Here is a 23,401-nt window from a genome sequence, read left to right as displayed (position 1 = left end):
CAATGTAATTTTTGTTTTTGTCATTGTAGTATTTGGCATTATTCCCATATGTACAGACTGCAACATCTGCAAGTCTTAAAAATTAATATAAAGTTCCATAATTGCATAAGCCTTGCTTATTTTAATAGTCCTAAACAAGCAACTTTGCTTTGATGTAAACCAAGGTGCAGGCAGTGGATACAGCGCTCTACTTGTACCAAGCAAGCTGCTCAGTGGGGCTGGTGGTGTTCATGTCCGTGTTGTTGATACTCATGTGGATGATGATTGCAGTGTAAGGTCATGCTCTTGAGGAACAGAATGTGGACATCAGTTGCTGTCACATAGAAACTTAATAGGTTACTAGTAAGTGGAATTGTGGGTAATCAATTGCAAAGCAATTAATTTGATTTGAGGAGAGCTTATTTCTGTCACCTGGTGTCCACAGATATCTAGCAGGAAGGTTTTTACCACAAGTGGAGGCTGACCTTGCTTCTGGAGGTTTTGTCATCATTATGCAGTGATCACAAGGTGATGCAGAAGCAGGTTTGGGGGGGACGATCAGTCATGCGGGGGGCGAAAAAGCAGGCTGTAAATTTCCTGTCTCCACCCATTAGTCCAAGTCAATGCACTGAGCGGTCTTGTTCACATTACAGGGTAGCTTGCCCTTTTTGAAGGGAGAGGAGCCTCATCTTCCAATTTACAAGTTACCATTTATTTTGTGTGCTTCTTTTTTGCTGTAATGTGGCTGTAGTGTTAAAAAATGAAAGTTAAACATCAAAGACCTCTTTTAGTTGTGTCTAAAAATATGCTGGCTGCAGCGTGGGAGAATTCACTTGAGCTTGCATGAGAATTTGCCACAAGAAAGGGATTCCTGGAGCTGCATGTTTATCTGTGGCCAGCTAGCATCCTCCACTGGGCAGCTTGTTGTCACTGTAACATGTGCTGGGGAAGCAGAGAGGCTGTAGTGCAAGACTCTGCTTCCCAAGAAAAGCTGCACCTGAATTTGCAGAACTCGCACTAGTTTTTGGTCCTGTAGTCTATGTACTTTACTTCGGGGTCTTTCTGTGAAGAGTAGGCATAGCATCGATACGGCTGTTGTTACAATCCAGGTACTTAAAAATTAGCTCAAACAAGAACACAAGTGCTGGGCCATGTGAGATGCAGCACAAGTAATCACTGCTGCTGTGTTCCAAGGAGCAAATCACCCATCTTGTGTTCTTTTTTTGTTTTGTTTCTTTAATTCATGTATTTCTAGGCTTGGTGTGTGAGGTTTCATTTTCTTTCATTTGAAAGGTTTGAAAAGAACACCATCTGTGGTTGTGTACTTTGCATGTATCTTACTGAAAACCATAAAATGACCTAGTCATTATAGATTCAGATGTTTTACAAGTATGGTTCAGCATTTCCAGATTTATTGAAATAATGGTCCCCTGTTTGTTTTTCTAAAGGTAGGCAATGTAGAAAAAGCTGTGAGCAATACCATCGAACCTTGCTGTTGCCAAGCACTTGGCAAGCAGTTTTAGAAATGATTCTGTCTTTCTTACATGTTTATAAAGCGTTAGAGAATTTTCTGACTGTAGCACATTTCAGCATAAGGGAAACAAAAAAAACTCAGTCCCTATATTTCGTGTGTTCAGTAGCGGAAGACTGAAGAAGCACAAGACAGGTGCTTTTTGGAAAAGGATGAAAGATCTGAGGAGCTGATTCATGGTGAAGTAGCATGCTTTTAGCTGGGAAGGTTTATTGTAGCTGAACCTCCTGCCATCCCTGTAGCCGATATCTTAGATGAATCAGCAACTTGCTATTTTTATCTCAGCTGCACCGATAGAGTTTATAATATTGTTCTGTCAGTGCTATTTATACATCGTCACATGCCTGACTACTCCAGGCTGTGTTGGTGGGTTATTTTCTTTTTTTTTCTTCTGTCTTAGATGATGTCATCATGAAGTAGGCATTTGTATTGAATGAAAAAGCTTTCTTCAGAATAGCAACAATTAAAGCTTATGTCAGAGTACAACAGCAGGAGCCACTGAAATACAGAGATAAGCTCCCCAGTTTTAAGTCATCTCTAAGAGAGGGCTTTCGGTGCTTCAGAAGCTGGTCCCCGTGAGGAATGGTTTGTTGTGAAGTCCTACAGCTCTCAGTGCCAAACCTGTCCTTTGAGACAGGGACTTGTAGGGAGCAGTGTGCTCTGAGGTCTGGGACCACTCTGCACAGAGGATTTGCTAATGGGGTAATTATTAAAGGGAAAAAAAAAAAAAAAAAGAAGGCTTCTCCAAGAAGATTTCTTGCTGAACCTATTCTGCATCTTCTCAGTCATCCAAAAACAGAGAACCAGAGTTTTTCTTCTCTAATCTTCTGCTTCTGGATGATACTTATCCACCTTAAATACTTTTGCCATATTGTGAAGTTTTAACAACGAGTCTGTACAGGCTCAGCCAGCTTGGAAGCTCGCAGCCTTGGCATGCGTGTCTTTCTGAAGCCAGAGAACTGAAGCCCATTGTAGTATGAAGCAATGGAAGATCTACAAATGATTTGCAAAGGAAGAATTTGATGTCCTCAGTTGAGGACACGTTTGTTTTGTAGTGTTCCAGTGAGCCTGAAATTCTTTGCTCTGTCCCTATTCCCCAGTTCATCAAATGCATTTCCAGCTGTTTATACTCATTCCGTAAGGCCAGCAACATGTCAACATCAACAGCTGTGTTCTTCTGATCTGCTACTTGTGTTTGAGCTCTTGGAGGTTTAACAGCTGAAACTTTAAATCAGTGCAGTTCAAGCAAAATATATACAGCTTCTTCCTAGAAGCTGTTCCTCAGGAGCTCCATATGTCCTCCAGCCAAGCCATGACAAACGTATCACTGGGTCACAGATGGAGGCAAAGGAAAGGAAGTGCTACCCCCCACACTCTGCCCATGCTTGCAATAAGATCATGCTAACTAGGCAGTTTATTTCAAAAGTACTCATCGATTGGACACAATTGCTTGTTACCCCAGAGGTAGAGCTAGAACATTATGCTGTGGTTATCAGCCTTCTTGATCTGCAGACCTCATTGGAAAATGGAGGCTCAGACCCACGTGTGGAAAGCCTAGGCCTGCTGTCAGCAAGGCTGTGTTTTTCTCAGATGACCTTCACAGACTTTCCGTCTGCTCCACAGACACTCAGGGATCTGCCTTGCCCAGGCAGGAGAGCACTGCTCTAGTTCTGGAGAAAACTGGCCAAGCTGTCTTTTCATAGCTAGAGTGGCCACTGCTAGGTTGGGAATGGCCCTTCTAAGTGTTCTGTCATTTTTAAGCTCCCCTTGAATGTTTTCTTTCCAAAGCCTCCTTCCAAAGTTTGGTTCTGCAGAAAACATGTCAGCATCTGATAAAGGCTCAAAACAGAAACAGAACGGTATAAATAGAAATTAAGTAAATCAGGAAGAGGTGCCAAAGCAGCAAAATTCTAATGATAGTGGCTGTGTGTGCATGTGCAGTGCAGCTTCCAGCACTCACCAGAGTGCCAGGCTGCCAGTCAGTATTCTTAGAAACATATGCATCTGCTGTGTCACTGGCGCTGCCTGCTCAGCCTTGGACAGGCTTTTGCATCTTCTCACAGACTCTCTAGAAAGCTTTGGTTCATGCAGAGATTTTGTGCCAGAGCCTCACGCGATGCCTAACCAAGCCAGTTGCAGCCTCTCTGTGCCTGGATATTTTTTTCCATGCTTGGTAAACTGTGCTTGTGCCAGCTGGTGAGCGCAAATCGCCATACCCTCCCACCAGCCAGAGTTTGTGGAAATTGCAGTCTACCTGTGTTGTCAATTCAGCCATGATACTGTGTTTTATTTCCCTCCTGAACCAGACAAAACGTGAGCCAGATTCCCAGCTGGTAAAAATCAACATGAATACAGTCAAGTAATTTGTACCACCTGGTGGTCTTTGTTATAGCCAGAGCTGGAGAGACAGAGCATATCATTTGATGCTTATTCATTATTGATGCCATTTTTCCATAGGGTCATTGATCACAGGTGAACAGGAAATCAGTGGGTGAGAGCCATTCCCTGTAAGCAGCGTTACAGCAGTGGTCTTCGGGTTGAGATCCTTCCAGAAATGGCGAGTGTTTTCCAAACTGTGTGTGGTGCTGGCTCTCCTCAGGTAGTCCAGAGCCCCTTGGTCTGGCTCCAGGCCTTGGCTTTTCCAGGGAGGGCAGCTTGCAGCCAGCAAGGGGGCAGCTCATTCCCCCCAGAGCTATGCTGGAGGTCACCCACTCCAGCCTTCTGTGGGTCTAGCTTTTTACCTCCAGTTCTCTTTATCCTGCATGTTAGGACCTGCTTAGTTTGAAAATTACCAACATTGTAGAAAATCTTCGGGAGGAGAAGAGGGTATGGAGTCAGAAGAAGCGGGCTGAAACAACTTGTCACTCCTGGGCTGCCTACCTGTATGTTTTGGCTTACATGTATATTGAATTGAGCACCCGTGCTTTTGAGGGAGGAAAAGCTAGAAAGGGAGATTTAATATGTCTTAATGTGATGCTGCCTTGCTTGAGTTTGTGCTGATGCAGATCACCTCATCCTGAACATTTGTTGCCTTCTGCTGCGTGCTGATGCTCCTCCTTGCCAGCTTGGCTTGTGGGTATGTGGCAGGGGACTGAGAGGCAAGGGAGAGATAATAGTCGCTGTTCTCTAAAGAGCTGCTGGTCTCCTGAAGTGCAGAGGAACTGCCAAGTATGAGCAGTGTTTTAGGGAAAGGTAACATCTCCTGTTAGACCAACCAATACACTCAGAGGGGAAAAAAAAAAAAAAAAAGGAAAAAAAAAGAAGGAAAAAAAAAAAGGCGGGCAAGCTTTTTGGCACATGGTTCTGTGTAATTAAAAGGAGCACACTGAATGAATGGGCCTGGAGTAAGGGAAGCAAAAATAGAAACAACCATCTGTCAATACATTACTGGATGGCTAATTGGGAAGCCTCAGGTCTCAACCACTAAATGTCCTGCTTCATTTCTTTACAAAATAGAGGTAGCAATAGAAACCTCCTTGGGGACTGGGCACAGCTCAGTACAATGGGAGCGACTGAGTATGCTCCCCAAATGTGCTTCTGTGGCAGGTATGATGCTGCTGTGTGTACAAGGAGATATTTCTGTCCTGAGGTCCACTATCCTCTCATGGTCAGACAAATGGAAAAGTCCCCATGGCAGGGAAAAGACATGGGGCAGGTTCATATGGGTTGTCTCTACCTGCTCGGGCAGGAGAGCCCAGCTGCAAAGTCTGCAGTAGAGACAGAGATGAGGCAGGCGAGCTGGGACTGTTAGATTTGTCAAGATGAGATCCTTACGTTACTTTGGGATGCTACCTCTACAAACCCTACTTGAACATTATAAATCTATATGTAACATGTACTTAATGCTTGATTTCACAGTCACCGCACACACTGGAAACATTATTAATGCCGTGCTGTAGACAGGAGTTAGTCCAAATTAAAGGCAGGAAATTCCAAGTTAGTATTCTTATGGAAACTGTGACAGCTGAATTATATGGGCTTGTTAAGGAACTAAAGATAACCCCATTCAGAGTAGATAAAACCATTATGTATGAGCAAGGAAACTGAATTACAATTGTAGTGGGAGCAATAAGTCTGAATATCTTGACTGTTGTGTGCAGTAAATGGGAACTCCACCATGCTGTTTTATTAGTTTGGCACTTTTTATTTAGGGACAAATGTTGAAATTCTTCACCTTAAAACTCAAGTGAAGGTCATAAAGAGTTTTAAGGATTCAGACATGGCATTTCATGCCTGGTTCATACAAGTAGGATGAATTTGATTGATTTCTCTTGATTGTTTATTCTGTCGTGGTCTGTTGGCAGATGTAACTGTGGAAAGCATTATGAGTCATCTTCAGATTTGCCAGGAGCAGACTGTGCAACTTGTAAGCAAATACTAGAATTAATTTCTTGCTGATTGCAGCCTATTCTTCTGGGACAAAAACCATGGCAGGGTTTTGGAGAATGAAAGCCTGACAATGTCCGTGGCACTGCCTCAAGGGCCAGGTACCTCTTTTCCCCACTGCATGCCTCTGCTCACAGACGTGCACTCACAGGCTGTGAACAGCTTCCTGGCAGCTCTTGGGATGACCACTGGGATGAAGGCCCCCAATATGTCTGGTTGCCATCAGCCACGCTGCACGCTTGCAGCTCCCAGGCAGTCAGCTTGTTGGAGGACCTTGGGAAGCACTTTGGCCTGAGGAGAGCATCCCCAGATGACTTTTGTCACCTTTGTTTGGGGACTGTTGGGAGAGGCAGTGGGGTCTGGTATCTGCTGCCCCGGCCAAATGCCCATCCCAGATGAACATCCTGGCAGCCGCTAACCCCTGCTTGATGCAGGCAGAGGAAAAGGACATTTCTGCTGGCACTGCCAGGAGGGGAAGGACTCTGGCTTTTCTGAGGAGCATGAGGGAAACAGGGACATCATCCTGGGCCAAACCCACCATGTGCTAAATCTTCCAGTAGTAAATACCAACCTGTTTGTGCCCATATGGGTCCCCTGCACAGTGCCTGCTGTTAGGGGCTGTAGTCAGTGTGGCTGTCTTTGAGCAAAATCACTTAGAAAGGAGAAATGATGTTGAGGTATTGGCAGTGACCCAGTTCATGGTGAGAAGGTGTGCGACAGGGCTCCCCCAGGAAGGACTCTGTCCGTGTGCTATGGCACTGTTGAATTGGATATTCTGTCCTCCTCTCCTTTTAGCATTAAGGGAAGACATAAGAAAGCTTGATTAAAAATGTGGGCATTTCAGGTGATCATTCTTCACCCACTATTTGAAAAACATCACCCCTGCAGCAGCTGCACTTGTGAGATCCAGAGGAGCAGTCGCACGGTCAGGCTTCCTGTCTGGGCTGGGACTGGCCTTGGGCTCTGCCTCAGCTCTGGCAGAAAATGATGGCCGGATTTTCAAAGGTGGCTATGGGAGAAGTTTTTCTGCAATTTTATTGCAACATCCCTACCCTACCACTAGTTCTTCTCTTCCGAGACAGTAATCAGTCTGAAATCAACATGGTAGTTGCGACATCTTGCTTCTGCTTTGCTTTGTTTTAATCAGGCTTGCTTGAAATGTCATATTTAAATGAGTAAGACTCTAGAAAACTCATCCATAGACTGTCAGGCAGTAGCTGTGTGCAGAGCTTGGCACAAGGCACCTGGGACTACCTGAGATCTCTAATTGCCACCCATAAATATCAATGTGTGGAGAAGGTGAATGCAAAGGACAGAAAATAGCCCTACTCTATGCTGTAGCATGATTCATGCTTTTAAGATCAAGATTAAAAGTCTCTGTTAGATTTCAAACTATGATTTTATTTTCATTTACATCAAAGGATTTAAGAGCCTTCAAAAGCCAGCGATTTTAAAAATAACTTAAAACATACTGTCTGGCAATGTGAGTCTCGCTTAGCACAGAAGCAGCCAGGCTCTCCTCGTATAAAGCAAATAACTGAAAAATCAGAATTAAAGAAATGCCTTGTCCTGAATTTAACTCTGACAGCTTGCATCGCATTGTTTCAGGAAAAAGATTTTATGAAACACATGCCCTTGCAGCCAGGACATAGCCCAAGGTGATAAGCCCTACGTATCAGCGAAAGCCGCGCACCATAGAAGCTTGTGTGAGGGTTTGAAGCCTTGATTAGAATTTTGGGGCTTGTTTGTATTTCAAAAGCAAAGCCACTGAGCTGCATCTTGAAAACCATATTCCAGGACAGGTTTCCTCAAAACACAGCCAAGGTTTGATCAAAAGGTTCTCAAGTCTGCGAGCCTTTTGACAAACCCGATGAATGTTTACACTTGCAAAATAAACCCCAAACCAAGGAAATTTGCATGGGCTTGCTACGGAGATTTTTTTTTTTCTTCTCCAGTTCTTGCCAAAATCTCATCTATGCCCTGGGATTGGGCTTTTGTGGCTGGCATTCTAGTATTTGCATTGATAACCTTGCCCGAGGCACACACAAAAAAAAAAAATATCTACACCCAAACAAAATATTTGGCTGTATTTGTAAAACCCCAAATAAAAAACAAGCTTGTATTTGGGTTTAATCGTAGCATCCTTTCATATAGATTGGACTGCACAATGTTCACTTGTCCAAAGCACGGGGCCAAGCCTGACTGCACGAAGAAACAGATGTTAGTTGTGGGGCAATAAATGCCTAAATGAAGTGCCTTTTTCACTGTGCGTGGGTTTTTACCATCAGACAAAAGCTGGCGTTCGTTTCACAGATAGCCCCGTGCCTCCCCTACCGCTGCCACCGCAGCAGGACATCCCTTGCCCAAGGAAACCGAAAGGCTCAGAGCACACTGGAGGTGTCATTGATTTAGAAGAGCTGCTGGGAGTTGCATTTGTAGCAGCTTTAAGTGACTGAATTTGGATGATTTCAAACTCTGGCCAACCCTGCCTTGCCTGACCGAGGCGTAGCGGGTGACAAGATAAAACACGAGCCCGGCACGAGAATGTCGGCGAGCACATGCACCGAGCCTCGCGCCGGGCTGATTGGAAGCAATGGAAAAAACAACCTAAATGGCTTTTTTTCCCCTTTTTTTGGGAGCGGGCCCTCCCCGAGCCTCCCGGCGCAGCGGGGCCCCCTGGTGGCCGCGGTGGCGCTGCGCGGAAGCGCTGGCTTTCGGGAATAGCCGCGCTGCGCAGCTTGCGTAGCGGAGGGCCGTGAGGAGGCAAGGCGTACGCGCGGCCGAAGGGAAGGAATATTAAAGTTTCACTACCAAAGAAATATCGCGGCTGCCAAGGGCTGATTAGTCATAAAATCCACAGCATTATCGCCATCCATCACTGCCTTTCTTTTAATGACCCAACTAAAAAGAGAGGCATCAAAGTTCTGTTGTGGTTGTTGTCGTTTTCGGGGGAATGAGGTTCCCGAAATGAAGGACAGGCAGTGGGTCTCGACGTGTTCTGATAGAAGCCTGCCCAAAAAAACTGAAAAATCATTTGAATGAATCACAAAACATATGTTATGTTTTGCTGTAAAAGCCATGAAGTTTATGCAGTGCTCTATTATGGTGACTGCTTGGCTTTTCATGCATTCCTAAATTACCATGTAATCTAAAACCTTGTTTTCAGCTGCTCTATATTGGAAAGTCCCTTGCAATAATCAGGATGATTACAGGCTAGTACAGAGAACAAAACTTGTTTGTATTATTGCAAATAAAAAAGTAGTTTATCAGAAATTTTACCTTTTCAAGGGAAAAATAAAGATAATCATAATATTTTTTTTTTCCCTTGCTGGAAATATTTTAGGCATGGAATTAATTTTGGCCACTCTATGACTTAAAAACACATAGATACTTGGTGTAAAAATATGTTTCTTTCCTGTAGGGACTTGACTCTAATTGGTGTGCCAAAACTATCTCACAGAGATTTCATTGTCTTATCTACTTACATCATCTTAATGCGATTTTATTTTACTTTGTCAAAGTCATATTAATGTAAATGTGTTCTTGATAGCAAACAGAGTTCTTTTTTATGCTAAACAGGATTCAGCTGACTCTAATAAAACAGCTTGCAATCCATTAGGCTATAACTGTAATATAGTTATTTTGTTTCCCAAATAAAGACTGTGTCAGAGAGCTGTATAAGGATTTTTCTCTTGTTTTTCCACAATAATTGCTTGGGTGGGGTTACATTCTGATCTTTAAATGAATAGTATCGCTTGGAATAAACACTTCATATATCTTTTATCTTCCCCTTGCAATACAGTTCTGAGTTTTCTTTGAAAATGCAAAGCTACTTTTCCAGATAAGTCATCAAAATGTTTCCAAAGTATTTTAACTGCCAGATTAACTATATCTTGAATACAAAGATAGATGGCTTACATTCTTTATGCAGAAATCCTGCCAATGCATAGCAACTAGCAACAAATTAATTTCTTTTGCAACAGTGAAAAAAATCTGCTTTGCTATGCAAAGCTCAAAAAGGTAAATAGATATTTAAAAAGAAAATAAGGTTACTCATTCTGAAAGGGTAATCTGTAAGCAAAGAACAGAGGATTAAACATACACTTGCTCTCTTTACAGAATCTGTGTTCTAGCCTTCTCGTAATGTATTCAGCTAATTAAGGACTGCAGTGACCTTGTGGGAGATTTTGAAATCTAGGAAGTTATGTTTTTATTTTTTAATTTTTTTTATTATTTTTTGTAATGCTGCCTCCCCCACAGAGCTTAATACAATCTGTTTCAGGTCAAAGTCTGTTTATGTCAGCAATGTTCGTACTACACAACTAAAATGTTTTAATGCATTTATCAACTGGAAAATATTGCAAACATTTCATTTCCTTTGATACAGACACAAAAAACCCTCTGCCTTCATTGCAAATTCTTGTTCATATGAATCACTCTGAGTAATATTTGCTTTAACTTTCGTGTGGTTCTACAAACAGTCTTTATATGGCTGGACTTCAAAGCTGGTAGAAATAAAGGTTAGAAATGTGATAGGAGTAATCTATTATTAGGCATGAAACATTAAACCACTTTTAGTTATAAGCCTTAAAACCTGAATAATCTGGGTTTTTAACTTGCTGCATATTTATTGTGTTTTCAGTTACTTCAGTCATTTAGCATGGAGGGACTGTTTTGAACAGAAATATTTTCCATAGGAATACGAACCACAATTGGGTTTAATTTTTCCTAATATTTAATTTAGAGAAACTGCAATATTATAACAGGCTTCTCATATGTCAAAGCTGAAATAGTCTGCTTGGTGTTTCTTGCAGTGTAAAATTAATCTCTTACCAGCATGCTGACCCAAAAGGCAGGTTTTAGTAAAATAGGCATGGGGTAAAGGAAGGGGGGGATGGGAAAGAAAGATAAAATCTCGTTCTTCAAATAGCAGGGAGGAAAAAAATAACACAGAGGAATGTCACAGCCTGCCATTGACATCAAATGACAAAAAATGTCCCAAATGTGTGTGTGAGAGAAGTTTCTTTGACCAAAAAAAAAAAAAAAAGTATGAGCTTTATCCGTAGCTGCCTACATGGTAGGAATGTTAATTGTTAAAATCTGCACTGTGGCATTTCTTGTAAGCAAGAGAGTTGTAGTCGATGTGCATTCGTGTTTGCCTCTTCCCTCCCCTTTGTATATTTACAGTACAAGGAATGTAGTAATGTTCTGAAAGGAGTCAGATGTCGCAGGCAGATCTCTATAGATTTGGGGAACTTTAAACTGCTCCACTGATAGGAGGGGGTAGGAACAAAACTCTGCATTGGTAACATTTTGTTCTTGATTAAGTTTGTGTACTAATACAGTAGATTAAAAATAAGTCCAACAGTCAAAAACACGTAACAGTTCAAGCCAAACAGGTCATCCAGAAATAAACTATCATTTGAAATCCAGAATTTAAAATTCTCATGAGCCTGGGAAAACACAGGGGTACAGCCTGGGCCTGATCCTGGCCCCATCAGCACCAATGGGAATTTTACTATCAATAATATGAGAAAATCAACATTTCTCTGTTGATTTCAAACCTAAAAATTTTATTTTGTTTCCTTAGGTCCCACGATCCTGGCTTACTACATCTGCTGGTGTGGGAGCTGCCCCATGCCGTGGAACAAGGAGATTCACGCATCCCTTCCCATAAGGGTGCAGTGGGCTCTGCGCCGCAGCGATTCTTCCAGCCCAGAAGTAGGTCACCTCAGGTCTCCTCACTACAGACATCTCAGCCACATGAAAAGCAAACCCAAGACATCATGTGAAGCAGGTAATAGATTTAAAGTATGTGCGTGGGGAAGGTGGTGTTCCCGGGGTCCCCCAGTTTCCCATCAGCATTGTGTGTTTTTGAGGAATTTGTTGGCTTCCTTCACAGCAGTTTGCAGGACAGTCCCTTGGGAGGAACAGGGGAGAGGTGCCTGGGCCTTTAGGTCAACAGGCCAAGTCCCCCATGTGTAACAACCTCTGGAGAAGCCAAGCTAATTACCTTTGGCGTAGTGGTGGGACCCCACTCAATGGCGATTTGCACATTTGAGAGTGGAAAAATCTACCTGGCTATTTATATTTTGGTCGGTGAAAGAATCAGGCCACACCCACATATCTCATTTGTATAAAAAAAAAAAAGCATCAACAGCATTGTAGTCTCCACCTTTCCTTCTCCCGTGCTTCTCTAGTGCTCCTGGTCCTGAGCCAGCCTGGTTTAATAGGTTACACTGCAAACACTGGGACCCTGGTACTTTGCAAGGTTGCACATTCGCAGGAAGCATATGTGCACAAAGCCGTAACAGTTGCAGACTAAGGAGCAATAGCCCTGGCAAGCAACTGCGAGAGATGTTAATATTGCTGGGGAAGGTGAAAACGTAATTGAAACCGTTTATTTTGGTGGCATGTGGGACTGAACAAGGCGATAGTTTCTGAGCAACAAATATCTGTAATTCGCTTTTCCTGGTCTTACAGACTTTTAATTTGCTCTACAAATTTGGTTAGTTGGAGAGCATGTAAACACCAAGAACAGTACATGGCAATCCATTAAACATTAACTTATTGTAGACTTAAAAAAAACAAAACAAAAAAAAACCACCCCACTCTTATGATATTAAAAACATAAGGTGAAAGAGATGCCAGGCTAGTGAATGAAGCCAGCTGACTGTTGAGAAGAGGCTATGGTTTTGCGCTATAGCTTTGCCGTTTTCAGTAATCTGAGTCACTGAGATATTTTTAGGCACAGTAACAACTTCCATTGTCAAGTAATTTTTCACTTGAATTTTCCTCAAATAATGCTGTCCTCCTGGCCCCCAAATTCCTTTATTCAGCAAGGCAGAGTACTGCCCTGCATGTCCTGAGGAGGAAGGGGAGCCATGGAGAACTCTGATGATTTGGACCACATGGTGGAACAAGATAGATCTCAGCATCAGGTTGGCAGGATATTTCCCTTTCTTCAAAGGTCTCCAAACCTAGCAAGCTTTTCTTTGATATCTTTCCAAATGGATTTATCAGCGTTGGGGCATACATTTGTTTAGATTGTTCCTGTAGGGTGGGACTTTCAAAGGAGGAGAAGAGTGCCAAGTGCCAAATTCTCACCAAGTTCTCCATAAAGATTTCCTTAGTTTCCTTTGAAAATCCTAGCTCTGCTCCCCATAGCTCTGCACATCGCTGCTGGAATGGTGCCCGTGGTACCCTGCACAATGTGGGCATAAGGGATACAGGAAAGATTGTGACATTTCAAAACACAGAAGGAGGAAGAACTGCCTCTAGACAGAGGAAATGCATGAAAATGTGGAGGTTGGGTAGGAAACAAAGAGGGAAATGGAGACCAAATTCCCTTGGCCCATTGTGTTTCTTTTCTTTTTACACATACACACACGCCTGTTTACTATTTTTCTTTGGTTTTCTGTTCTCAGTGTCTTTCTGTTGCATTTTCTCTTCTGTCATTTAGCCCTCTGCTATCTTTTAGAACTACCGTTGAGGCACCTCGAGATGCTATAAATCCAGCAAAAAGGGAGCAGAGCATGGGTGGAATGAATCCACTGGACAGTTGGTTGTTTTCTAGAGACCCAGGGTACGAGGGCAGTGCATTTAGGCACAGAGATGTTGACTGGTTGCCAGGCACTGCCTGATTTTTCTGCTGTTTTACCTTGATTTCAGTGGCTGTCCCGTGCACTTGTGTATGGTCGTACTCCCAACGCAGCTGAACATGGTCCTTTGGGTGTGTTCCTTCCCCCTTGGAGATACCACCTGACAGCATGGGGTCTTTCCTAGATGTGTCTTAAAAGAGATGTGAGTGTACACTGTGTATTGAAAGCACGGACAGAATCTGGCCTCAACAGCAAACTTTTGATCATGCTCTGAGTTTGAGGCACATTGGATCACCACATCTGGTGGTAATGGTCCTCCTCTGGGCTCCTGAAGAGAAAGTGGAGGCCTCTGCACTAGGGTGGAGGCTATAGGGAGTTAAGAGATTTAGCAACTGGCCATCCTATGCACTTTTCATAAAGTGGTAGCTAAGACCTCGCTAATTTTAATGCACAACCTCAGAAGTAAGGAAAAGATCTACAGAGAGCTGTGTGGAAATATTCACGCTCGTAGCTACCAAATAACAAACTGATGGCCAAGCAAGGACTGCCAGAGCTGTTTGTTCTCTTGCCCTGGGGAAAAGGCCTGCTGAGGGCTGTTTGGAAAGGGTGTCAGAGAGGAATTTTTATTTTATGAGTAAGGAGATACAGAGGCTACTTTGGATATTTTATAGGTGTGTTAATGATTTGTGAGCTAACAACAGGGTTTGTAGGTCCTCTAGTTTGTTTACAGACTGAGAAGATCCTTCCGAGTTCTCTAATAGCATATTTGTAGTCACGTACCTCAATGTTTTTTTGAAATGGTAGGTACCTAGAGATTGCTGAAAGCCGCTTCGTGCCTTAAATCTGATTAGTCCTTACTGCCTTGTGGTTACCAGATAGAATTTGAGATGTTGACTTTGCCCTCAGATCCCAATGGCTTGGAAGCAATTCTGTTAAGGTTAGCTTTGTCATGAGCTAAGTAAACTTCAGTGCATCCCTTCTCATCCCATGTGGATCCACAGATTAGAGGTTGGCTCTTAATTTAGTGAGGCTGGGCAGAGACCTGCTGCAACAACTGTGTCTGGTGCTTCTGAGGAGGGGCAAGGGCAGTGGCATGCTGGGGCAGGGAGGGCACAGGGGTCTGTGTCCCCCATGGAGAGTGAGGGGAGCAAAAGGGAGACTGTGAAGGGAGCTCTTTGAGAAAGACTGCGGTTTTCACCAGGGATGCTGGACAGGGCCAGCATCTGGCCTGGGAGGTCCTCGGAACTCGGCACAGGATTTATTTTTCTGGAAGGGGCTTTGTCAGGCACTCCTGGAGTGTAAGCTCTTGGAAATCAGAGTTTCCCTGTGATTTATTTCAAACGTTCAGCTACCAAGAATAATAGATAGGGACCTCTCATGTGTTTTGGAGATCTAATAAAACATGCGAGTCTGTAAAGGTCTTTTGCCATGCACAATCAAATCAGCATTGCAAATCTATCTGAACATGGCACTCCAGCGCTGGTCTCCGGATTACATGTAGTGCATTTGGGGTTTGATGGTCTTCATTCAAAACGTTGGCTAAAATATTTTTATCTTTAGATTTATTTTTAGAGTTTATGGTTGAAAGATTTCAGCTCTGGGCAGTCCTTCCCATGGCTTTTAGCAGCGACACTTGCAGTTGTGTTTCATATAATTAAACAGCCAACAATACTTAATGAAGAAATAAATAACATCAATAAAGTAGTAAATAATTATATGCAGGCAAACACCAAAGACATTATCCATCAGGCAACAGCTGCAAGCATTAGTTTTGATTAATCAATAATGTTATACAATAGGAGGAGGAATGCTGGCCAGGCCTCTGGGGGAATCACCTACGCTTCTCTAAACAGCAAGCTTTGTTATTTTAAGCAGAACTTTCAGCAGAATCCTTAATTAAATGTAACAGCCAAGAGCTCCTCCATCAGCAATATGCCCCACTTTTCAAAGCACACCAAGCAGCAAGAGTTTAACCAAGACTAAATCAAGGCCTTGTCTTTAGTTCGGAAAGGTTTGTTGATACCTGCCTATGTCAGAGGAGATTCTAATGGGGTACCACTCTGATGGTACCACTGACATAGAGTGCTCTGGCTGGCTTTGAGTGAGCTGCCCAGTGCAGGAGCTTGCTTCTGCTGCTTGTGAAAAACTAGGGGGTGCTTGTTGCTTCTGCTTTCAGAAAGGCATGGTATTCCTGTTCTGTATGCAGCTGACTGCTATGGAGCCCTTATCTCAGGCTGTAAAGCTCCTGGAGCAAGGGGTGCGTTCAAGATATTCTTTCAAAAAGTAGACAAGGTTGAAATTTTGCACCCATGCAGCTGCTCCATTGAAGCCAAGCATGGGCAGGTTTCTTCTGAAGTCAGAAAAAGTCTGGTTCATCTTTAAATGTGCCTCCTGGGCAGAGGAGCACTAACAGTGCTTTCAGGAGAAATGGATGTCCTCCCAGGCACATTCCTCTTCCCGAGCCTCCTGCCACAAGCCCATTGATTTCTGCAGCACTGCAACCTCAGCGTGCAGCAGTGCTGAGTTTTGCTTTGAGTTTCCAATCCCATCGGTCGGTGTGACTGCTGACTTTTTTTTCCCTTAACATATGAGGAGCTTAAAAGAATGCAAACCTTTCAGAAAGACTGATCAAGGCACTAGATCACAGCATAGATAATAGGCACAAGATTTTATAGCCCTTAACCCATTAAAAAGAAGAGAAGGGACAGGAAGGATTTCTGGTGTCAGGGACACGTTTCCGGAACCCGTGCTTACATCTTGATGGCTTTTTCCTTGCAAAGCCGATCACCGACAACTTCTTGGCATCTGAATAAACAACAGAACCACATTGCTTCCACTGTAAATCAAGGGATGGCAATACCTCTCCACGAGCAGAAATGAGAGCATAAATAGAAAGAGGAGAGCAAAGTAAAGGACCGTAGCTTGGTTTGAAAAAGTGAACAAAACAGACGTGCGACCCCAAATCTGAAGAGTTGTTTTAATTCTGTGCAATGGCAGATGCACCTACAACTTTCATGAGCAGGAGACATGCAGAATAGTTGATCTGGAAGTAGCAACATTTGTGAGAAGTAAGGAGAGGGAAAGCCTTCAGCTGTTTGAGAAACGAAGGTACGCAGACGGCAACAGCAGAAGCATCCGCTCCACTGAAAAACTGAAACACTTCACAAAGATTATTCTTGGAGCCTTTCTTTCAAAACCCTATCAGAGGGAGGAACAGGAAAAGAAATTTTTTGCATGATAATTGCTGATAATGCAACAAAGCCCAAAGGGTTTCCTTACTCACTTCTAGATATGCAGGCACTAATAAACTTCTGCGATAACATTAATATTCCTAATAGTCTCTGAGGGCTCATTCTCCCAAACTAGAATCTCATTATAGTCTCCAAACCTGAAGTAAATTTGTGGGTGTTTAAAGGTGTAGCCTTTATATTGTGTTGTTACTGCCTGTTCGCAGCACTTCTGCTATTGCTGCTGATTATGGTTTCTTCGGTGTCCTACGGCAGAGGCTCAGAAGCCCAGGCACAAACCAAGGCTCTGTCATTCGTAGCTCTGTGCTGCAAATTGCAAGGAAAGCAGCCACCGGTGTCTTCAATGTCCCCACTGATCCAGCTGTGCTGAGCAGCCACTGGTCTCCTAAGAATGTGCTTGTTTTGCTGCATGGGGATTGATTAGTAGAGTTGATTGTTCTGGAAAAATTAGCGATGTTAGTATGGATAGCTTACATGACCTGGTTTCAAAGCACCTGTCCTCTCGGCATGGTAGTACTGACTGCAGTTCTGGGGTTTGTCCTTTCGAATTAAAGTTTGTTCCCACACAAACAATACAAAGTGAAATTAAGGGAAAAGTATTTGTGGTTTCTCTTAAAGATCAGAAAAGATATGATTATGGGTCTCCTCTTTCACCAGTGAAATTTATTGGGCTTACTTTTCTCAGCTTTGTGCAAAGCCCGTGTTTGGTTAAACGTCCTCCACGATATCTCTTGCATGTCCAGAGACACAGTTTACACAGATACGCTTCTCTGTGCACACCAAGGCTGTTGAGGATGAATCTAGTGTATTTCCTGCAAAACAAAATCTCAGTTCTATGTTTTTAAATAGTGAATACAGTGTAGGTAACCTACCAAATCCATGGCATTTCCTTTCCCTCTGAGACAGGAAAGCATATCAATATGCCAAGAGCAGGGTTTTTATGTTTGTTTGTTTTTTGTTTTTTTCTCCAAGTTTTTGGACAAATTCTCTCAGAGAACACCCACTGGCTTTAGGGACAGTATTTATGGCAGTTATTCATTTGTCCAAATAGATAATCTAAAAAAATACACAGAAAGAGAAAGCTCTTTGTAAGGTATGGGTCTCTCTCCAGACAACCAGTGTATTAATGACAATCTATATTGACAGGACTTCAAAATAAATTATTCTTTTTCTAGTTCCAACTCTTAAGTACCTTATTTTTTTTCTTAATTGGAAAGTCTCTGCAGAGCTTTATTTGCAAGCCGACAATATTTGGCATGTTGTGAATTGCATCAGATCAGAAGAGAAGTGGATGGCATTCCGATATTTCTCTGCAGTCCTGCTAAGCCTGTCCTGTTATACTGATGGTACTATATTTCTAGGTACAGCGAGGGTGAATCTCAGCAGGCCTTCTCTTTTCTTGCCTGTGTTTCTCATTCACGCTGCTCAAAATGCTCCCTTGCATGCTTTTCTTTTCAGTTACTACTTTTCTAGCTACTCTTGTACAGGGTCCGACTGATCTCCGTAGTGCTCAGTGTCAGGCTCTTGCCCAGCCCTGGGACAGTAGCTGCCACCATGTACATAACTGCCTTCTGATTTCACTTACATTCAGGGCTTGGATGTGAGATGTTTTCGAAGGAATGCAATTTTCAGAGCCCTTTTTTATTGAAAAGCTAGGTAAAGCACCTCTCCAACTCATTATTCAAATGTGGCATATGTTTTCCCTTGAATTTTCAGCAGAACTCTTTCCACTGATTTCCAAAATAAATTAGACTTTGCATAGTACTTTTTCTGTATTTAACATTGCCTTTTCAGTATTGCAGCCAAGGCTTCCTTTTAAAGGCATATGCCTGAGATTATGCAATCATAGTATTCTGGTTACCCAGAGCAATTAAAATAAATCAGACTAGGTATAATGAAGATGAGCCAAAGCATCTGTTTCTCAAGAGGACTTAAAAAAAAAAAAAAAACTATCATCCCCAGGGGCTTGGATCCAGTGTGGTTAGATCTCAGAGATTCTTGTACTTCAGAAACGTGTCCAGAGCTAACTTGAGCAAGAATAGGAGGTGCTGGAGATGAGGTAAAGAAAGACTCTCTGGTATGACAGATATCTCTGCTCCTTGGAAACAACGGTTGGATAACCCGGTACATTTGGCAAGCCTGGATTTACAGATCAATTCCTTTTCCCTTCTAGTATTTTAGTTTGACGTGTTTACATGCATCAGGAAAAGGAGGAATAATTTCTGCATCCTCTCCAGTGTTTATCAGACAAGTCTTGTGTTTAAAATCCCTAGTTATGTCAGCCCAACTGTAACGCCGGTTCGTGGGGAGGTACAGAAACCCCCACACCAGGGACCACCGCCACCTGGGACAGAAAAGCACTTGCTCATTGAGCTGGTTGTCCGGCAAAGCAAGAAGAGGCCTTCAGGCCCTGGAGTCGAGGCACTACGAGTTATTTTGTTCTGTGTCTGCTCTACTGCTGCTTCACATCTGATGCCAATGGCTTTTTCCAGGTAAAGTCTGGGAGAAGCCGAGTTGCTGGAGGTCCCCCAGCAGATGTCATGTCCTCACCCAGCTGCAGGCTCCCCTCTGCATGAGGGCAAATACAGGAGAGGCTGCCGAGGGCTCAGCTCCAGTGTGGTGGCATCGACAGGGAGGGGTCTGAGCATTGCACAGGTGTTAACAGAGAGAGGTGTCCCTACCCACCCACAGGCGAAGGCACAAGCCTTTCCTTGGGTGGCTAAGGCAGGTGTTACCTGAACCTGACCAAAAGTCAGCCAGGACCTTTCCTGCCCCCAGCGAAGAGCTCTGCCTGGTGCTGAGCACTGTGTGGCTGCAGCCAACAGGCAGGTCCCAGCCGGGGACGAGTAACCCTTCCACAGTCACTGCTGCCACCAGCTCACTGTGCCTCCACCAGGGTCTGAGTCTGGCACTGCCATGGGGGAAGCTTTTCTGCCTGGATCCTGCCTGCGAATGATGCTGAGGGCTCAGCCCGGGTTCCCACTCGCAGCATTTTTATTTTCCCCTTCCTTGGTCATGCAGGCAGCCTTGGCTGCTGCTTGTGAGCTTCCAAAAACCTTTTGCATGCACACAAGGTGTCGGGCAGCTGGGGACTGCTCAGCACTTTGCAAAGATGTCCTGGGAAGAAATTTCACAACGGGCAAGAGAAATGTTCTGTACTGGGATCTGAACGTGGCTCCATCCTCTCACCCCGGCAGGTAATTTCTTCTCAAAATTAGTTTCAGGGAGACCTCTTGAGTCATGCTCAGCAATTAGGCTCTATATGGCCTTCTTAAGCAGGGTAGCTGTAGCATTAGTGGTTTTATGTGGGCAGCAAATTGTTTGCTGAGCTGCCTTGAGAATGCACTTAAGTAGCTACGGCTTGAAGACAGCTTAGCCGAAGGTTAAAAGTTGCTAAACTGTGCTAGATGAATGAATCATAAGTTTTGTCGCATTTGTAACTTGGATGAAGGATGGAGTCATGGGAATAACTGTGTACAAGTGACTGCTAGAGCTTACAGGAAAATGTCTGCATGAAGAGGGACAAGGGAGGAGGTCCCGGTGCCCAGACAAACCAACCTGCTTTTTTCAGCTGCTGCAGGAGCCCCTTCCCTGTGTTGCTGCATCTCATGGGAGTGCTGTCAAAAAAAGATCCCAGTAACCATGAGGTCAGAAGTCCTTGCACAAACCAACTGGAAAAAATGGGAAACTTGAATCCCAAAACAGAAGAGCAAGTGTTGCCCTAAGGATTTAGGCATGGGGCAATATATTCAAGGTTAATGAAGATGTGGAGTCCCCTGCTTTCAGATGAGGGCAAGGCAGGAAGAAAGGAAAGTTCTGAGTTTGACTGGTGCATCTCTTGCCTGGGAAACATTGCCCTCCTTGCCTGGCTCCCCGACCAGCACTGTCTGCTTCCTCAGAGGTAGCTGCCTGCCCTCCTCTGTGGCCCACCAAATTCATTTAAAAAAAAAAAAAAGTTCAGGAAAAGATCTGTGCCAGCTAAGACCTGCTAAGTGGAAAGAGGTCAGCTTGTTTACTTAAATCAATTTAAATCTGGCACACTGAGAATAGCAACTTGCTTTGACCACTGACTTGGGTAAATATGGCCTGGCATTCTTGAGATGATATTTACAACTCCAGCTATCCCCGTTGCGCAGGAATATATATACATATGGATATTTTCACTAAAAACAGTTGAGGTAAATTATTTGACAGGAGATGGATGTGAAATGGCTGGTGTGCGCATTTCCTGTGCAACATTTAGAAACTGAAGCACATCTGAAGCCCTAACAAACGATGTTCCTTTCTGAGCTTTATGATTAAAAAAGAAATAGTTTGGTTGCATCTAGGATCAGTTCCACCGGAGAGATTTTATTCAGGATTTTGTGAAAAGGCAGCTATTTTTGGCAGATAAATTAGCATGTTTTCTGAGGTAATACAGGCAAGAAATGATAGCCTGGGATAGTTTGCTGGGCATTGAGGGTATTTCAGCTGCAAAATGACGATTCAGTTCTTCCGACTCGAGATGAAATGATCTTTGTGGCCTCAGCTCCGACTTTCTGTCACAGCCGTCCATGCTAACGCCGCACATAGCAAGGCATAATTTTACATAAGTAGGAGACTGTGCTCTGAGCCAATATACAAGTCATACCTGATTGAATATTGCCATTTCAGAGCTGCCGCCTAATCACGTATTTCAGGCTGTGTGAACAAAATAATGTTGTTATAATTACACACACTGTTTGTGTGTATGTGCGCATGTGTATTTTATATGTATAATGACATTAGGATGATAATATAGCTGTTTCTATTAGCTCTGTGGTATTAATAAGGTATGACAGAAAGTTATTTGATACCATTTGCAATCCCACTTGCATTTTCATATTGCTCTCAGATGTAATTCAGGGACTTGATTTTTATGAGTTATGGCTCTGATGTCACTTGTATTTTTGCCTATAATAGGTCCCACCGGAGCAAAATTCATCAGACTCAATTAACAACATCTGAAAAGTGTATCTTGGTTAGTAACTGATGAGGCAGAGCCTGTGTGGGCTCTGCTCTCGCTGACCCATCACCCCGTGCCACTCCAAGAAACCAGCTCCTCAGGCAATAGGTAGCAGCCACCTCAGCTTACTGTTACCGGGAGAGCTAAGCAAACATTTCAGGGGCTGCCAAACCACCGGCTACTCCCATCCCAGAGCTTCAGAGTGACACGTGCCCCTTGCTACGGGGCTCCAAATGCTCTGTGAGTATCCGGGCATCCTCCCGGTTTCTGCACTGCGACCTGAGGAGTCCCACGGTGGCCAGCCCGTGACTGCCAAGCCTCTCATCTTCAGGGTGATTCCTGTCAGCCAGCCTGCCCCTGGAGTCCTGCGAATGCCAGGGCAGTTTGGGGTCTGCCTCATGGGAGCACCTGGCAGTCCTAGAGGGCAGCTTACAGTGTGATGCCAGTATCGTGGAAAAGCACAAGGTAAGTAAAAATAACTCCAAATGCATATATGCTTTAAAGGTTGTGATTTCAAAGCTGATCTCACGTGAGGTTTTATTCTCAGTTGGGTCAGGGGCCGTTGACTGGGGCTTGTGGATTTTTCAGAGGGGAGATAAACGCTTTGTCTGCTTGTGTTTTCAGTGCTTCCAGCGGGTGATGCGAACGTCTGATCTAAAGAACTCCCTAAGTAAGGGACCGATCCCCAACCCGAGGGGAGTGAGCGCCGGGCCTCCCATCAACTTCAAAGGGCCTCGGGTCCCGCCCGGCTCACTGGCTTCGGGCAGGGGCCGGCGTCGCCCTCGCAGCTCTGCTGTGGATCCGTCTGCCACCCCGAGCACGCTCCATAAAACTCCTCAGTGACTTAAAAGCCTGGAAGAGAAAAGCTCCAAGCAGAAAATAAATAAATGAAATAAAACAAAACAATGCTGGCCTCCCAGCCCCCGCACATGCAAACATGAGGTTTAAGATTGGATCATGGTTGGGTTTCATTCCAAGTATAAAAATGGGTTTAGAAGACTTCAGTTTAAATTGCTTCCTGTCTCCCAACATTCCTAACCACAAATATTTTTAATTGTACGGCACGAAAATAAAGTTATTTAATAAATTAACGCTTTAAATGCTTTTTGGTTCAACTTTGTTTATTAGGAGCAGTCTTATTTTGGCTTTTGTGTATTCATTTCCAGCTACTGCTCTGTCTGATCCCGATCTTATTTCCTTTGTAATCTACAGATCTTCTGTTGTTATCATTGCTATGTTTTATGGTTTTGCATTACTTTATTGACTCGGCATACTGTAAGCTTTTTTTCTCCTCCCTCTGCTGAAAATAGCCTTTTATGAGAAGCTTAAGCAAAAGCCTGGAATGTCCAAAGGAGAGCACAGAAACATTACAACATTTTGCACATTTCTTTTGGCCAGCGAAAGTTACAAAATATTCATACGAAGAAACTTATCCAGTGCCTGCAGGACAAAATCCAACTTTTTGATTATATGTGGAATTTCAATTTCTGCTATAAACAAGCTGGGTATTTTATATTTTATTTATTTTTGCGTTTGAGGGGGAGGGGAGACCTCTATGCAATTGATGTGAGAGCAATGATCAATGTGCGTACTGTTGCTGCTGGAAATATGTATTCGAGTGCACTGCAACAGACTGTTGATGCCACCTTCAAAATGTCAAAACCATCATAAA

The 23,401-nt window shown here is 43.6% G+C and overlaps 1 long non-coding RNA gene across 3 annotated transcripts in view; it reads left to right on the top strand.

Moving 5' to 3' along the window:
• Positions 1–22,829, top strand: part of LOC118246973 (uncharacterized) — a 35,607-nt gene extending 12,778 nt beyond the window's left edge. For 2 of the 3 annotated variants that reach the window (XR_004778260.2, XR_004778267.2), the window contains exons 6-8: positions 11,487–11,693; positions 21,687–22,194; positions 22,354–22,829. This is a non-coding gene — a long non-coding RNA (uncharacterized LOC118246973). The remainder of the gene's footprint in view (positions 1–11,486; positions 11,694–21,686; positions 22,195–22,353) is intronic. The other variant, XR_004778271.2, reaches the window with a different exon arrangement.
• The last annotated feature ends 572 nt before the right edge of the window (positions 22,830–23,401 follow it).

The sequence above is a fragment of the Cygnus atratus genome, chromosome 7 (genome assembly GCF_013377495.2).
Source record: "Cygnus atratus isolate AKBS03 ecotype Queensland, Australia chromosome 7, CAtr_DNAZoo_HiC_assembly, whole genome shotgun sequence".
NCBI classification, from domain to species: domain Eukaryota; kingdom Metazoa; phylum Chordata; class Aves; order Anseriformes; family Anatidae; genus Cygnus; species Cygnus atratus.
The sequence above is the reverse complement of the archived record's forward strand: the minus strand, read 5'-3'. Positions and strand labels throughout refer to the sequence as shown.